At 47.0% G+C, this 18,260-nt stretch overlaps 1 long non-coding RNA gene across 1 annotated transcript; it reads left to right on the top strand.

Annotated features, from left to right (window-relative positions):
- Nucleotides 1-3,865: 3,865 nt before the first annotated feature.
- LOC126944006 (uncharacterized) lies at nt 3,866-6,844 on the top strand. The gene is made up of 3 exons (XR_007721937.1): nt 3,866-4,728; nt 5,532-5,698; nt 6,546-6,844. It is a non-coding gene; the product is annotated as an uncharacterized LOC126944006 (long non-coding RNA).
- Nucleotides 6,845-18,260: the final 11,416 nt, after the last annotated feature.

Raw genomic sequence — 18,260 nt, 5'->3', positions numbered from 1 at the left:
GCTATGTGTGGACTAACAGTGGGATCTTGAAGAAGTTGCTTAACATCTTCTAGAAGCTCCTTTGCATTTCAGTTTCATTCATTATCTGTGAAACGAAGGTGGTAATTGAGCCTCCTGATGCTGTTATGAGGATTCAGCAAAGAAATACATAAATGAATAAGATAATTTCAGTTACTGATAAATGGTAGAGATGAAATAAAGCAGGGGAATGTATAGAGATTTGCCAAGAGGGGCTTTTTTTTTTTTTTTTTTTTTTTTTTTAAACATGCAGTGTCATCAAAGAAGACCTCAGACCAAGCTCTTAAGGACAAATAACAAGAAAATTCCTGGAAGAGAAGCAGCCCAGAAAAATGCCTGGAGGTGGCAACATGGGTGAATTGCTCAAGGAACAGAAAAGCATCCAGGGTGTCTAGAGCCTAGAGTAGGGCCAAGAGGGGGACATCGGAGGGAGGGTGTACTCAGAGACCAGTAACTGGACTTCTTCAGCCATGATGAAGAGTTGGAATTTTGTTCTAAGGACAATGGAAGCCATTGGAAGGTTTTCTGTGCCAAAGCGATGTGATCTGAAAGAAGCTTTTATGAAGCCCACAGTGTCTACTGTGCAGAGAATGGAGTAACTAACAGGCCAAGAGGAACCCTAGGGAGACCAGTTAAGAGACAGAGGCAGTGAGGAGGTGGGTGAGTTTCCCATTGCTGCTGTAACAAGCTTACCACAAATCTCATGTGGCTTAAAAAAACACACACATTTATTATCCCAATGTTTTGTAGGTCAGAAATCTGACATGGGTGTCACTGGGTTAAAATCAAGGTGTCGACACAGCTGTGTTCCTTCTGGAAGCTCCAGAGGAGAATCCATTCCTTGCCTTTCCCAGCTTCTAGAAGCTGCCTGCAGATGTAGGCTGTGGCTTCTCGCCCATCTTGAAAAACAGAAATATAGCATTTTCAAATCTCCCTCCTCCTGTCTCCCTCTCTCTCTCCTACAGCATCACCTCTCCACTAACTCTGACTCTCTGGCCTCCCTTTCCTAAGGACCCCTCTGATTACATTGGACTTGATACAGTTTGGATTTGTGTCCCTACCCAAATCTCATATTGAAATGTAGTCCCCAGTGTTGGAGGTGGGGCCTGATGGGAGGTGACTGGATCATAGGGGTGGATTTCTCATGAATGGGGACAGTACCATCCCCTTTGGTACTGTCCTCTCGATAGCGAGTGAATTCTTATGAGATCAGGTCATTTAAAAATAGGGAGCATCTCCCCCTGGCTCTCTTGCTCCTGCTTTCGCCATGTGGGGTGCCTGCTCTGGATTTTCCTTCCACCATGAAGAGAAGCTTCCAGAAGCCTCCCCAGAAAGAGATGTTGCCATGCTTCCTGTACGGCCTGCAGAACTGTGAGCCGATTAAACTTCTTTTCTTATAAATGACCCAGTCTTAGGTGTTTCTTTATAGCAGTGCACGAATGGACTACCACCGGGCTCATCTAGACAACCAGGATAATCTCACTATCTTAAGGTCCTTAGCTTAATCACATCTCAAAAGCCCCTGTTGCCATGTGAAGTCACCCAGTCACAGGTCTTGGAGATTTGGGTAGTGGGCACCTTTGGGGCCTATTATTCTGCTGATCCCGGGAAATGAGCCATGATGGAGGCTTGGATGGTGCCAGTGGGACTGGAGAGTGGTAAGTACATTGGGGATTTATTTTGAGGCAGAACCACAAAGACTTGCTGATGGAGGATGTGGGGCTGTGAGGGAAAGACTAGAATCAAGAGGGTGCCCTTTACTGAGATGGGGAGAGAGGGCAGGCTTGAGTGGGGAAGAGAGGCCAATCAAGGAGTTTTGTGGCCATGATTATTTCGAGTTGCCCACTGGAGAGTTGAGGGGACATGTCCAGCAGGCAGCTGGATGAATGAGCCTGGAGTCAAGGACAGAAGCTGGGCTAGTCATGTGAGTGTGGGGGTCTCCAGATCCAGAGGTAAGATGTAGCCACAGGACAGGATGAGAGCATCCATGATGTCAGGAAGAGCTGAAGGTCATGGACTTTTAAAGATGGAACCAAAGAGGAGAAGCCAGCAAAAGCATACACTACTCCTAAAACAGAGATCTGACCTCATCACCCAAGGCCTAGACACTTCTCTCCTCTTAGCAATTAGTTTCAACATCAGCACTTGGGAATAGAGAGGGTTCTCACCATGAGTGGGTACTCACTCTATGCTAAAAATAGTGCTAAATTCCTTACATACATTATTACATTTCAGACCCCCTTTCTTCTCTTCCTCTTTCCCTATTTTGGGGGAAGGGTGGGAATGATGGAATTAGGTTGAGTGTGGAGGGTAGGAGAGGTGGGGGTGGGGTTGAGTGTGGAGGGAGAGGTGGGGTGGGGTTGAATGGGGAGAGTGGGAGTGGTGAGGATGGTGTTGAGTGTGGAGGGTGGAAGTGGTGAGGGTGGGGTTGAGTGGGGAGGGTGGAGTGGTGGGGGTGGGGTTGAGTGTGGAGAGTGGGAGTGGTGGGGTGGGGTTGAGTGGGGAGGGTGGAGTGGTGGGGGTGGGGATGAGTGTGGAGGGTGGTGGTGGGGGGGTGGGGTTTAGTGTGGAGGGTGGAATGGTGGCGTAGGGTTGAGTGGGGAGGATGGAGTGGTGGGGGTGGGGTTGAGTGGGGAGGATGGAGTGGTGGGGGTGAGATTGAGTGTGGGGAGGGTGGGAGTGGTGGGGTGGGGTTGAATGTGGAGCGTGGAGTGGTGGGGTGGGGTTGAGTGTGGAGGGTGTTGTGGTGGGGTGGAGTTGAGTGGGGAGGGTGGAGTGGTGGGGTGGGGTTGAGTGGGGAGGGTGGAATGGTGGGGTGGGGTTGAGTGTGGAGGGTGGGGGAGTGGTGGGGTGAGGTTGAGTGTGGAGGATGGAGTGTTGGGGTGGTGTTGAGTGGGGAGGGTGGAATGGTGAGGGTGGGCTTGAGTGGGGAGAGCGGGAAACCACTTAGACTTTGTTGTTTTTTCCAGCCAAGGTAGGAACTTTGGCTTTTTATTGAGATCAAAGGGAATGCATGAGGGGCGTGGACAAGGGCTGGCGGGCTGCAGGTGGAAAGTGCATGCAGTGGGAAAGTGCAGCCGCCGGGTCCAGGGTGCATTTTAGAGAGGACAGGCTGGAGGTCATGGTGTGGTCCAGAAGAAAGCTCAGGAACTGGAATCATGGTGTTAGTGGTTTAGAAAAGTGGTCCGATGCCAGAGGCTAAGTCACTTGGCTTGGTTCACACACCAGCAAGTTCAAACCCAGTTCAGTTGTGTTGCAAAGCCAATATGCTAAGTCACCATAATTTAACAACAGGTTTCCCCTCAAGGTATCATGACATTTTTGTTTTGGGTCTCAACCAACCAGCATTTGTCAAAGAGAGATGGAGAGAGAGCGAAGGAAAAGAAGGAAGGAAGGGAGGAAGGGAGGAAGGGAGGAAGGGAGGAAGGGAGGGAGGAAGGGAGGGAGGGAGGGAGGGAGGGAGGGAGGGAGGGAGGGAGGGAGGGAGGGAGGGAGGGAGGGAGGAAGGAAGGAAGGAAAGAAAAATAGAATAGAATAAAATCACAGTTTATTGCACGGAGTGAAGGGAAGGGCTGCTGTGTGCATATGTGTTTCTGTGCTGTATGCTTATCTGCAGATGCATGTACCAGGCTGTGATATGAAACCTATTTTTATGACTGGTTGTGGCTCCTCTGAGCTGCTATTGGGTTTGCCCTCCACCCCCTCTCACGCTGACTCTGGGCCCTTCAAAATGAGTCATAGACAGTCATTACCACTACCCCCGCCTCCAACCCGGACTCTGCTGTATACCTCATGGTTTCTGATAATACAGCATTGTGAAATCGGGGGAAGGCTGGCAGAGGGGCCCAGTCCAATCTGTGACCTGAGCTACCATGGCAGGGTCCAGGGCCAGAGGAAGGTGGTGTGAATCTCCAGTAATGCAGGTCCTTTCCAGGCCAGGCCCCTGGTCCCCAGGAGTGCGGGGCTGCCCGAGGTCTACTGCTGCCTTATCCAGAGCTGCCGCTCCCAGCGATGACTCAGAGTCCCTGTGGCCCCAGCATCATCCCTCCATCCCTGGCTGTGAGGCAGGAGCAAAGTTGCAGACCTGAGAGGCCTTTAATTTGTTTGATATAAGACTTTGCCGCCAAAGTGCTTTGCCTATGAGGTCTGGCTTGGCCTGGCCTCTGAGAAAGAACAAACACAGTCCTCACTGGAAGGAACCTGGAGAACGGGAGAGGAGAGGCTGCTGCTGTCTGCCCTCCCAGCAGCAGGTATAAAGACAATGGGCTTCTAAGTGCCCTAGAGTCCCAGCTGTGTAATTTAAGGCGAGTTCATCTCTCATAGCCTCAGTGTTCTCATTTGCCAGTACCTGTCTTTCTCCTTCATAGCCACTGTCACTCTTGCAATGATATCAATGCTTACATTTCAGATAGATTCCCAGCCAGGTTGAAAGGAACGTCAAGACCCTCCCTTTCTTATCACATATGTATCAACTCCCTTCTACCTTGCCTCCCTCCACTTGGAGCCAGTTCTAACTGGTGAAATGTAGCCAGAGGTTCCTGGATAGGCTTTCCTTCTCAAGTAAAGCCTGGCTCAGAGAAAACCACTGGTCTCTTTCCTTTTCTTCCTCTAGACATGAACATGGAGCAGGAAGGAGCATGGAGAAGACAAGAACAAGACTCTCAGAAGGAAGTGGTGTGGCTGGAGCCATAAGAACTGGTCGTGGAGGAGGTGAGGAGTGTGGGAGAGGTGGGGGTGTGGTTGAGTGGGCAGGGTGGGAGAGGTGGGGATGTGGTTGAGTGGGGAGGGTGGGAGTGGTGGGGTGTGGTTGAACGGGGAGGGTGGGAGAGGTGGGGGTGTGGTTGAATGGGGAGTGTGGGAGAGGTGGGGGTGTGGTTGAGTAGGGAGGGTGGGAGAGGTAGGGGTGTGGTTGAGTGGAGAGAATGGGAGAGGTGGGGGTGTGGTTGAGTGGGCAGGGTGGGAGAGGTGGGGATGTGGTTGAGTGGGGAGGGTGGGAGTGGTGGGGTGTGGTTGAACGGGGAGGGTGGGAGAGGTGGGGGTGTGGTTGAATGGGGAGTGTGGGAGAGTGGGGGGGGTGTGGTTGAGTAGGGAGGGTGGGAGAGGTAGGGGTGTGGTTGAGTGGAGAGAATGGGAGAGGTGGGGGTGTGGTTGAGTGGGCAGGGTGGGAGAGGTGGGGATGTGGTTGAGTGGGGAGGGTGGGAGTGGTGGGGTGTGGTTGAATGGGGAGGGTGGGAGAAGTGGGGGTGTGGTTGAGTAGGGAGGGTGGGAGAGGTAGGGGTGTGGTTGAGTGGAGAGAATGGGAGAGGTGGGGGTGTGGTTGAGTGGGGAGGGTGGGAGTGGTGGGGTGTGGCCTGGAGATACAGCAGCCACTTTTGGACCATGTGGATATTTGAAAGACATGAAGAACAGAATGATAGAAGCACATTTGTGACATTGTGACATACAGCAGACTTTATGCCCACCTTTTGATTTCTTACCTATTTAAACACTGAAATCTGGTCTTTTACTTGTAGGCAAATACAATTTCTGACTTACATAATGACATACTCACAAGAAGCCTCTCCTTGAATGTAATAATTCAGCAAACAGTTATGGAGTCCTTACAATGTGCTAGTGGAACTTTGAAGATGAATCCAAATTTGGATCCCGGCCTGAAAAGGCTCAAAGTCTAATATGGGAAGTAAGAAATGTAGAATCCATATAACGACGGGGTCTCCCCGCCCCTTAAGATCTAGTTATGAGTAGCTGCAATTTCTGTGAATTCCAAGGTGGTTTTACCACCTCAAGTTCACATTTAGATCTGACTTCTGGCTTCTTTTAGGAAGTTCCCATCTCTAAATCTCATCTCTGTTCCTTTATTTCTGCCAGCCTGGATCCAAATGTGAAACTTATCTTCTTTTATTAACCAATCAACCACCTCCTGCCAAAACAACAACAAGAACAACAACACAAAAAACAAAAACAAAATAAAACAAAACTCGGCGTACACAAGACCTTTGTTTCTACAGCAGACTTGGCTAAAGGTTTGGGCATGCATACCCCCAAAATTAAAAAATGGAAAATTGAACACTTCTGTCCTTCAAAGTTATTTGGTCTCTCCTACAGGGTCTTGCCTTTATCTCCGTTCTCCCCACACTCCCACCACCTCACTTAATCCCATGGCATGCTACATCCTTGAATAAATATGCCCAAGGCAGATGTGGTAATGAAGATTGGTTGAGAATTCTGAAGGTAGACGTCCCAGACGCCAATCACACAATTTCTCTGTGGCTCACTTTTCTTATCTGTGAAAAGGGAGCTAATTACCACCAGCCCCAACCCCAACAAACCCACCTCACAGAATGGGGTGAGGATTCAGTGGGCAGTCCCTGGCATAGGGGCCACAGGCTCTATGACACTGAGTATCATTCATATTCTAGTTCTGTATTCTGTGTCCCCTATTGACCCAAGACAATTTCATTTAAAACAGAAAAAGCTTCTATCTCAGGTAGAAAACCCATCAATCATCACTGGGTGTTGTCTTCCAGCGATTCTGAGCAGAAACAACAGGGAACGTATGTCTTCATGTGACTCAGTGAGCAAAGAGATGGAGTCTTTTCCAAGAAGAAAGTGGGAGGTTTGGGACCACTGACATATTTGGCCCACTGATTCCATTCCCCTAGACCAACACATGTTCGTCAAATTGAATCACTCTTATGGGGAATTCAACGGAACTCTGGTGCCCATTGCATTAGTTTTTGATGATGGAAGGCTCTTTGTGAACTTGAACTTGAGGGGTCTGGCTACCCCTCTGAAATGTCTTTTTTGAGATAAAATCATATGACATAAAATTCACCCTATTAATGTGTACAATTCAGTGGTTTTTAGTATATTTACAATGTCGTGCCACCATCACCACAATCTAATTCCCAAACATTTTTATGTCTTTAAAAAGCAGCCACCCCCCATTCCCCCATCTGTAGCCCAGGGCAATCCCTAATTTGTGTTCTGTCTCTGTGGCCTCTCAGAGACTTCTGGCACCAATCTCTCCAGTCTATGAGCTGTGAACTCCCTTTTTAGCAGATCTGACCCTGACACCTGCTATCTTACCTTTGCTTCTGGACACCCAGATTGAATCTTCCCTAAAAACCAACTTTGCATTGTTTGCCCAACATTTGAACCTCCTTCCTATATTTGCATAACTGCTCAGTGTATGACTCATTGTAGGAGGAGTCAGTGGCTATCTTTCTCTATTAAGGCTCCAAAAGATAGATTCATGCTTTCCCAGACTTCCTTGCAACGAGTCCTAAGATGGGTGTGCTAGGCTCAAGCTCAACCAATGACCATGAATCTGGAGCCAGTGGCCTGAAAAGTCAGGGGCAGTGAAGAATCTTTGCTGGTAGTGTGGTGGTAGCAGTAGTAATGTCAAAGGCCTACCGGCAGCCGGGCTGTGGGCCCATGGCAGTAGGACCATGCTCAGTGGCACTAATGTCTGCACTGGGCTGGCTGTTTCTGATTTTGGTCATCTCCTAGACTCCCTTGTTCCTGGCCACTGTTTAAGCTGGTCCTCCAGCCTTCTTGGCTGTTGAGTGAGCTAGATCCTATCTTTAAAATAGATTTCCTTTCAATTAAAATCATCCAGAGGTGGTTTCCACGCCTGCAGTCCCCATCTGGAAGAAGTATTTTATGAGTAGAGTCTTAACCAGAATGGGCCATAGGGTTTTGCCCCAGAATACCGCAATTGAGAGGACACCATATTTTGAAGCTTGAACTCGCTTCCCCATGCTCTTCCTTATTCCTGTTGCAGTGCTGAGCTGGCCTCTTCTTCTGGGAGCAGTGCCTTAGCAGCAGGTGGACAAAGATAGAGACGGAGACTTAAGATCAAAGGCACTGAGTGTCTGACCAGGGGTCCTTCCATGAGGGAGGAGAGCAAGCCCCTCCTCTGTTTCTCTGAATTTCCTTATTTAGAAACTGAATTTCTGGGCCAGGTGTGGTGGCTCACACCTGTAACCCTAGCACTTTGGGAAGCTGAGGTGGGTGGATCACCTGAGGTCAGGTGTTTGAGACCAGCCTGGCCAACATGGCAAAACCTCGTCTTTACTAAAAATACAAAAAGCAGCCAGGCATGGTGGTGTGCGTCTGTAATCCCAGCTACTCAGGAGGCTGAGGCAGGAGAATCACTTGAACTTGGGAGGCAGAGCTTGCATTGAGCTGAGGAGCTGAGATTGCGCCATTTCACTGCAGTCTGGGCAACAAGAACAAAACTCCATCAAAAAAGAAAGAAAGAAAGGAAGGAAGGAAGGAAGGAAGGAAGGAAGGAAGAAAGAAAGAAAGGAAGGAGGGAGGGAGGGAAGGAAGGAAGGAAGGAAGGAAGGAAGGAAGGAAGGAAGGAAGGAAGGAGAAAGAAAGAAAGAAAGAAAGCAATTGAGGGCCGGGCGCGGTGGCTCAAGCCTGTCATCCCAGCACTTTGGGAGGCCGAGACGGGCGGATCACGAGGTCAGGAGATCAAGACCATCCTGGCTAACACGGTGAAACCCCGTCTCTACTAAAAAATACAAAAAAAACTAGCTGGGCGAGGTGGCGGGCGCCTGTAGTCCCAGCTACTAGAGAGGCTGAGGCAGGAGAATGGCGTGAACCCGGGAGGCGGAACTTGCAGTGAGCTGAGATCCGGCCACTGCACTCCAGCCCGGGCGACAGAGCGAGACTCCGTCTCAAAAAAAAAAAAAAAAAAAAAGAAATTGAGTTTCTGGCTGCTTGTTATGGTTTGAATCATGTCCCCACAAAACACCTGCTGAAGTCACACCCTCAGTATCTAAAAATGTGATCTTCTTTGGAAATAGGGTTGGTGCAGATGTAATTAGTTAGGATGAGGTCACACTGGAGTAGGGTGGGCCCTTAATCCGGGAGGGCTGGTGTCCTAATGAAGAAGGAGGATGACACAAAGACAGACACACAGGGAGAATGCCATGTGACCATAAGAGCGGAGGTTGGAGTGGTGCCGCTACAAGCCTGTGATTGCCGGTCACCACAAGAGCTAGAAAGATACAAGGAGGGATTTTAGCGTCAGGAACTATGAGGAGCATTTATGTTGTTTTAAGCCACTCAGTTAGAGGTAAAATTCCTGGCCATACCTCTGCTTAACAGGACAGCCTTGGAAGCAGACAGAATGGGGTTTGAGTCTCAGCTCTGTTATTACCCGCTGCATGGGTTCGGAGGTAAGCTGTTTACCTCCTTGGCATCTCCATTTCCTCATCTGCAAATCAAAGATGAACATAGCTCCTTCAAAGACTGTTAAACATTTAGAGGAGCGCACGGCACATAAATGGCAACTATTAATATGAAAGAACTGCTTCCTGTCAGTATCTGGCCCCAATGGTCGCTTCCTGTTGAGGGAAACAAGTCTAAAGCCTGCTCTTAGAATACAGATTGGTGCCGTGGATTATTCAGATACAATGAATCTTCTTTTTTTAAGAAAAGAGATAATTCTGTGTTTGCTATATTTTTCCTTCCTATTTTTTAACATCTTTCTGCACTTTTGGTTTATGGTGCAGGAAGCCCTCTTTACCCAGAAAAGTGGGTGCTACCTCCTTCACATGGGGTGCTACCTCCTTCACATGGGGTGCCTACTGTTGCCCAAGGACAGAGCCTCCAGCCAGCCAGGGTAGAATGGAGAGGGTGCAGGTGCTGCCCAGGCCAGTAATCTAGCTGCTGATCTGGGGATAGTCAAAGCAACCGGTGGCTTTAATATCCGCTCTTCACAGCTTCATCTCCACTCGAGATGGCTGTGCTGATTGTAATGCAATAAAGCTGGAGTTTTGCGGGGAGAATGCTGTCCCTGGTTATTTCATTTAGAAGCCATCGTAATACTCTTCCGGGAGAGATAAGAATGATTTAAGTAATTCAGGACTCCAGGAGTCCAGGACATTTATGGTTCCTTCTAACCCTGGGGAATTTTATGATTTGAGGCCTACGGCCACAGAGCAAAGCCAGCCTGCTGTTGATATGGGGAACAGATTTAACAGGTGTGAGCGCCTGTCGGTGCCAGGTGATTTATATACAACTGTCCACGTTTACCTCGCAACAACATTTAGGGAACATCAGGCCAGGTTCCCCAGAAGTGGACCCTGTATAAAGATTCCTGTGGCCAGACACGGTGGCTCATGCCTGTAATCCCAGCACTTTGGGAGGCCGAGGCAGGCGGATCACCTGAAGTCAGGAGTTGGAGACCAGCCTGGCCAACATGGTGAAACCCTGTCTCTACTAAAAATACAAAAAGTAGCCAGGCATGGTTGCGGGCGTCTGTAATCCTAGCTATTTGGGAGGCTGAGACAGGAGAATCGCTTGAACCTGGGAGGCAGAGGTTGCAGTAAGCCGAGATCACGCCGCTGCATTCCAGCCTGGGCAACAGAGACAGACGCTGTCTCAAAAAAACAAAAAACAAAACAAAAAAATCCTGTGCACGTGACTTATTAAGGAGGAACTCCCAGTGGAAACTGGCAGAGGAGATGGGGAGAGGGGTGAAAAGAGAAAGAAGCCCAGGACGAGTGTGATTTCAGGCTGAGACCTGTGCAGGGGAGCTTGAGTTTGCTCCTGCAGGGGAACCCTGGAGCATACCGTGCACCTGTCCTGGATGCCAGAAAGCTGGACTTCCATACCCCTGCTCCCACCAGTCACTGGCTCTGTGCCTTGAGGCTCAGCACAAATAAACTCCCAGGCACCTGTGGTTCCCATCTGTGCCTATAAAAGGCTTTAGTAACCCAAGGGCAGGTGGATGCAAAAGTACCCAAGGCCAGCAGACGAACATGGAGCAGGAACAAACAGAATATAAGGACATCTGGGTGGAAGTCACCAGTGCCTGCACATGGAACTGTGAAGATCACCATTTTTCAGATTAAGAAACTGAGGCTCACAGTGTGAAATAACACTCTCTGGAAAGGTGAGTGACCAGGTCTGGATTTGAACCTGTAATTCCAGAGTGTTTGTTCTTTCCACTGAGATTGCTAGATTGCTGGTGTCTGGGGTCCGGTGGCTGAAAGCATTGACTTCTGTTGTTTCTTTTTTCTGTTAAAAATATTTATGTTACAGTTTTCATGCCTAAAAAAGCAACAAATAGCAATGAGAACAAGTGATTTACTGCTCATACATAATGTGGACAAATCTCACTAGAGCTCTGATGATTGAAAGAAGCCTGACACAAAAGAGTGAGATTCTCTTTATACAAAGTCACACACACACAGAGAAAAAATTCATCTCTTGTGATAAAAGTCAGTCTCTTGGTGACTCTTGCGGTGAGCATTAGGAACCGAAAGGGAGCCCCAAATGTATCTCTTGGGAGCTGGTCATGTTTAGGGTATTTTTTGAGTGTTGGGTACACGAATAGATTCAGTTTGTTAAAATTACTCAAGCTATGAATTTAAGGGATGTGTGCTTTCCATATGCAGGTCTTGCCTCAAAACAAGCATAAATTGAAGAAAAAAGTGAAAAGGTAGAAAGGGAGAAAATAAAATTGGGTATAATCCCACTCACTCAGAAATCACTGTGATTAGCCAGGCATGATGGTGGGTGCCTGTAATCCCAGCTACTTGGGAGGCTGAGGCGGGAGAATGGCTTGAACCTGGGAGGTGGAGGTTGCAGTGAGCCGAGATTGTGCCATTGGACTCACTTCAGCCTGGGTGACAGAGTGAGATTCTGCCCACCCATCCCCCCAACCCACAAAAAAAGAGAGAAATCACTATCATTAATGTTGTCTTGATGTATATCTTGTAAAATGTTCCCACATGTGCACACACGTGCATACACATCCGCAAACATATGTGATGGAGTTTCTGGCTGTGTTGGGGGTGATTATCCTAACCTGGAGGGTGGACCATCTTGTCTTCTGTACTAACAGGAATAGGAAGTAAACCAGGGTCAGTGGTCTTGGAAGAGCTGGGAAGGGATAGGTCCGAGAGACTCCAGATGTCCCAAGTATCTGCAAGGTGGAGCTTCCAGTGATGAGTGCTTTCATTTAAAACATGTGTCCCTATTTGCATCCCCACCACTGCCGGTGTGGATTGTGGCCACATTCACAGTTCATTTGCTGTTTTATTCAACAGACATTAGCTGAGCACAGACGAAGTGCAGATACTGAACAATGCACAGGATCTGGGGAGACGGATAATGAGACATAAGACTTAGTTTCTGACCTCAAGAGGCTTTGAGTCAAACAGTGTGGCTCTGAGCAAGTATTGCCCTCACAGAAACCTCCTTTTCCTTATCAGAAAAATGGGATTAATAAGGCCTGCCAGGCTAGGTAATTTTGAAATCAAATGAGGTGAATTCATGAATAACTAGAACAAAGCATGGACTCCATTACTCTACACCGCAGTGCACACATGCTGTAGGACCTGGTTTGAGCCCAGGTTGTGTTCACACTGGGATCCAGGCATATCTAGCTGATGGATAAGCTGGCTCTATCAGAAATATATTCGCATGGATGTTCAAGAAAGAACTCACCCTAAGTGAAGAGGAAGTCAAGGCAAGTAGGCTTAACCCAGTGAGACCAACTTTTCTGAGTAGAAGAACCATTCTGACTAGAGAATGAGGTCTATACCTCATTAGTGGAGGTTTTGGAATGTGAAAACTCAAAAGAGTAGATTTCCCAACGTGTCTAAGTGGGACTCTCTTCATCTAATTTCAGATGGACCTTGTAGGTGCCAATCATGCGTGGGAGGATCACGGTAGTGGCAGGTGAGTGGGGTCGTACCCTCTAGCTCAGTGGTTCCTGTAGGAAGTGTCTGTGATGTTCAGAACTCAGTAGTTCTGGGAGGAATGGCATTGTCCTGTGGACATGTGAGTGCCAAGAGAAGAGGGTTGGAGGAGGTGAAGGGGAAAGTTATGGAGATGCCACATGGGAAATGGCTGGACTGGCTCACTGGCAGCCTGAGGCTCCCCTGAGAACTCACAAATGCTTGGGGCATGAAACCTGGCTGGGGAATCAGGATTCCCTACTTTGGGTGGATTTTACAGGAGTCTGCTGCTTTCTCTTTCTTTTTGTCAGGATGGGGGCATACCTTGACTTATATACAATAGTCTTTTTCTTCTCTCAGGGTTCCTGACTGGCTGTGGGTGGCCTGGACTTGGCAGTGGAGGGACATTCATTCAGAGAAGAGGGATGGAGCCGCTGTGTTCACCCACATTCCGAATTATAGCCCCTTTCCTCCAGGGCATTTGCTGGGGGTGGGGGTGGGCGGGATAAAGTTCCTTGACTTGGAGTAGTGCTCCTCAAACTTTAATGGGAACGAGAAACTCCTGGGGATCTGGTTAAATGCAGATTCTGACTCAGTAGGTCTGGGGTAGGGCCTAGGATTCTGCATTTCTGACAAGCTCCCAGGTGGTGCTGGTGCTGCTGGTCCCTGACCACACTTGGAAAAGAAAGACACATGAAGTGGTAATCAGAATCCTGGGAATCTGGATTTTTAAGTACCAGGATTTTTAAGTATCATAACTTGCTGTTATGATCAGGCAAGTGTAGAAAACCCTGGAATAGATCATCTTGAACAATAAATTAAGCTGAGATTTGAAAGGGTGTTTTTAATTCAAGTTTTTATGAAGTATCTACTTGGTGCTGGTTAGATCTGGGAGGGGCTTGGAACACTGTCCAGGTATATTGAGACTATTCAGTAAATAAAATTTGTGAGTTTTGGTGGGAGAAAATGCAGGGAGAAGAGAGATCCTTGTTTGTAAGTCACTTGCAGATGTGAAGAGAGATGGAAACCCACACACCTAACTGATTTTGCAGGAGGTGGCCGTGGTGGTAATTTCAGACAGCTCCAAAGAAAGAATGAAGTCGTCAGACTTGACTAGGGGAGTAAAGCTGGAAGGATCTAGGGTGGCCTGACAGTATCAAAACTTTCAAAAGGCCATCCCAGTTCTGGCTTGAACCATTGCAAATGCAGAATTTGTATTGCTTCGTTCAGTGGTTTCCTAAGTCTGCTTGTATAGCCCTCGGGTTCCATGAGAATCTGGTGAGGATCACTGTGTGTTAAGTGTGGAGTGGCCAAGGGCAGGATGAGAGAATGGCATGGAAAAGGAGCCCCGTCCTGCTTCATGCAGAGTAGCTTTGCTAGCCTTTGATCAAGGTTCTGTGTGAGCAAAGGCTACTATTTCCTAAAGCAAGATTTGAAAAACCACTTGCCTAGAGTGTACCCTCCTTTGGGGTTCCTTCTGTCCAGACAGTGCTTTCCCTCTTCTTTCCATGATAACCTCCTATTATGCCTTGATAGTCCAGCTCAGGTATGTCTGTCCTAATTCAACTGTCTGTAAACACCATGCACACCAGTAGTCCTTTTTCTGCATTTCCACTGTCCCTCACCCATACTTCATGTGCTGCTATTAACTTATTGTATTGAACATGTACATCTCTGCATGCCTATTTCCATTATTACAGTAGGAGCTCCTTTAGGCAGACATGACCTCACCCATCTCTGTTCATGGGCATAAAGTGTGCCTGGCTTAAAGTGATTATGGTTAAATGCTTGCAGAATGGGATGCCACCTGGTTAATGGTTCCCTGATTAAGAAGCACACCTTCTTTCTGTTAGAGCCTTAGATGGAGCCAGCGTTTTTATTAATTCAAGATTTCATAAATGGTTAATAATCTCTCTTTGCCTCTTCTGGAAATTGCTAGGTTTGGCAAGAACAAGTAAACACGTCCGATAATATCCCCTTTCCTGTCCTCCTGCCCTCACTGTTGGTGTTGTGTTTTAAATTTTTTTCTTGGAGAGACTAGACATTTGCTTACCTCCACTTCCCCTGAGATATGATCAAATACCCAACGCAAAGGTTCAGAGTTGGTGAACAACTAAAAGCTCATATTGAATAAAAGATCTGGCTGCTGACACCATTTGGGACATTGCAGTCTGATGATTCTTTCCCCAGAGATGTGGGACTTGCTGATACAGGCCTCCCATTTATGCTCCACAAAGGGTACAGCTGAGACAGCTGGAGCCTATTCTGAGAAGCTCGGCCTTCTGCTCTCCTGACATTGATCAGGAGGCTCCAGATATTTCCTTGAGGCTATTCAAGAAGCAGAAAGTTGTGCAGGAGCAGGTACACAAGGAGACCTGTGAGAGTCAGTGACCTGCCTTGATTCATTTTGCAATGTGAATTGAGAACTTCACGTTTTCAATCTGCTAATTAATTGGTCAGGATCCTGTCTTGAGTATTTTCAGGGGATTTAGCTAACTCTGTGTACTTCAAAGGCACTCATTACCTTGGTGGACCTTTTTGCAACCAATCTTGTGATCCAGGGAGCAGTGTTTCTAAGGTAGGAAAATAGGATGTGGACAAACATCAATCGTTTAACCCTCAGACACTGGGCACCCGCCATGTGCTAGATTTTTCTGCCAGGTACTGGGGTAAGAATAAGGCAACGAAGAAGCTTAATGGTCTTTCAAAAGCATGACCAATTCAACTTCTCTTGATTGTTGAGTCAATGTAGTTAGTCAATGCAGACCAGAAAATCAGTCTGATGGATTGAATTGGCCAACCAGTCTAGACAAAATAGAAAAGCTGGCTGTATGTGTAGGCAGTATGGAGACAGGGGAAGAAGGAATGGTTCAAACTGGTTATAAGTATAGACAGTGGGAGGAGGATAAAGCATATAACAAACTAGTTTTATGTGTAGACATAATGGGATAAAGTGTAGGCTTGGTGAACACACAAAACAGTAGATGTAGTCTTGATGGGAAAGTTAATCCTTTTGGCAATTCCAGATGTGAGGATATTCCATGAACGGAATGGTGATGTGAAATCCTGTTGATTCAGATGGATGGTTGATTGCTGGAGATCTGAGAGGCTTTGATGAAAATATTAGGAGTAACTTATCTATCAGGTGAACCTCATCAGATATTGTTAATTGTCAAAATTATGATACTGATTGTATTTATAGTGATAACATAACTGCCATGATGGTCATCTCTCAGCACTTATTGGTTCTCCAGATAGTATTGATGATGGTGATGATGATAATAGCAATAATTGTTGAACATCTACAAAATGTCAGATGCTTTCTACGATTTTTTTTAGTCTCCTAACAATCTACAATGCAAGATTTACTGCCAGTATTTTACAGGTGAGGATTCTGAGATCAGAGATGTTAATTTCCTTGCCAAATATCTGGTGAATACACGATGCAAGGGACTGGCTACCAGTGTGTGCTGGAATCAAGTATTGAGGTTTGGGTGCCTCTTTTGACATTTAAGAACTTGATTGACCTTGGGCAATCTGTGAAACTTCTCTGTGCCTTAGTGTTCTTATCTGTAAAATGAGAATGTTGTGAGGATTTAATGTGCCTGTCACATAGTAAATGATCAACAAATGTTAGCTGTTGCTGTCTATGTTCTTCTTGTTATTTTTATTATTGATGGCCAGGCTGTGAGCCAAAGACAGACCTGTCTGGCTACAAAGCAGTATCCTTTCTTCTGTACCTCACTGCCTTCTGGCAAAAAGGGTGAGTAGGAAGTCAGGTTATTCCATACTGTACTTTATCCCTTTTTTCTAGCATGTGTAGCTCCACCGCTCCAGACGCTCTCGGACACCTGGAGTGCTGCTTCGGAAATGCATCTGCCCAGAGTTCAGGTGGCCCATTCTTTTTCTAGCCAATGACAGAGGCAGAGGCTAGTCACCAGGTGGAAATAAACTAAAGTCCCTGCTTCCCAGTGAGAGTGACACCTCAGTGTCTCTCTGTCCCCCAGAGCTCCACCTCCTGACAGGCCCATCAGTGCCCTGTCTTCCTGGCTGGCCATATTGGAAGCGAGGGAGGGAGTGACCATGACCCCATTGCTCAGGGCCTCTGATTAGTGCTCACTTCCTGAGCTGGCTCCACTTCCTCTACTGTGTCTGATTAAAACAGCCAGGGGCGACCCAAATATAGCCCAAAATTGTTGGTTAAAATCTTTTTGGTTTCAGGCAACAGAAACCTACTCTGGTGGTGTATACAAAATACAGAACTTATTGTAAGACCTCAGGGCTGTCACATAGAATCCAAGTGCCAAAATGCAGCTGAGGACCCAGAAAACTGCAGGGAGCCCCTGGAATGAACACTGTACCTCTCGTTCCATGTCACGATGCACAACTGCAGCATTCTTTTCTTCTTAGAACTGGCTTTCTCTGCTGCTCCCGTGTGGAACACATGGCTACCCCCAACACCTGTGTTTTCATGCATAGGTTGAGCCACATGGAAATTTTCCTCTGACTGTCTTCCATATCTAAATACTAAGGAAACATCTCTGATTGGCCTCACCTGGACCACGTCTTTACCACGGACCAACCAGATGAAATTGCATTTGGATATTAAACATCAACAGGAATTCTAGTTGGGAATGTGGAAATGCTAACCAAATGACAAGGAAAGGGATTTACACAAAATTGTTCACCACAGGATCACCATTCTATAAACCTATTAATATTTACAATTAAAGATGAGAGGAGGCCACAGTGAGATGCATTAAATGGCTTGCATTGTGGTAAACTTTTATTTTGCTGCCATTGCTGTTATTAATAACAGTAATTGGCATCTATGCTGTCCTGTATAGTTCAGAATTCAAGGCCGCTGTGGGTGGACATTCTTCACATTTGTAGACAGGAAAACTGAGGTTCAAAGTTGTTGACCCTGCTAATAAGTCAAAGAGTCAGACCTCAGATCTCATGTTCTCTCAACTGTATCGTATTGTTTCTCAAGTTGTAAAGTTGACCAAAGAGAGAGGATTTTAAAATTAATTCTGCATGTGGTGGGAGTGTTCCAGGCTGGTGAAATCTATAGAGGGAGCCCCGAAACCATATGTGCTGAAGGGAAATACAGAATGGAGGTTCCCTGGGGTAAGAAGCCAGGAGGAAGTAAGAAGATTCAGTGTTATCTTCTATGGGTTCAAGGAATGGCTGGGTGCATGGCTAACCCTCTATGTCAAATCTTGCATAAGAAATGTACCAGAAAAGATTTATGAACCTTATGTAGTCCAAACTGTCAGGGAATGCCTGAGTTTCCATTATTAGAGATGTTTTTGTATTACAGGAGTCATCTAGCCCCATGATTCTCAGAATTTGAGAGACCAACTTATCTTTGCAAGTCCCTCGTTGAAGATGTTATACCTCTCTGAAAGCTGTTATGCCCCCACATATGATCCATGTTTTCCTGTCTTTTTGTTTGTTTGTTTTGTTTTGAGACAGAGTTTCGCTCTTGTTGCCCAGGCTGGAGTGCAATGGTTCACTGCAACCTCTGCCTCC

This window comes from Macaca thibetana, chromosome 20, assembly GCF_024542745.1.
Source record: "Macaca thibetana thibetana isolate TM-01 chromosome 20, ASM2454274v1, whole genome shotgun sequence".
NCBI classification, from domain to species: Eukaryota; Metazoa; Chordata; class Mammalia; order Primates; family Cercopithecidae; genus Macaca; species Macaca thibetana.
The sequence above is the reverse complement of the archived record's forward strand: the minus strand, read 5'-3'. Positions and strand labels throughout refer to the sequence as shown.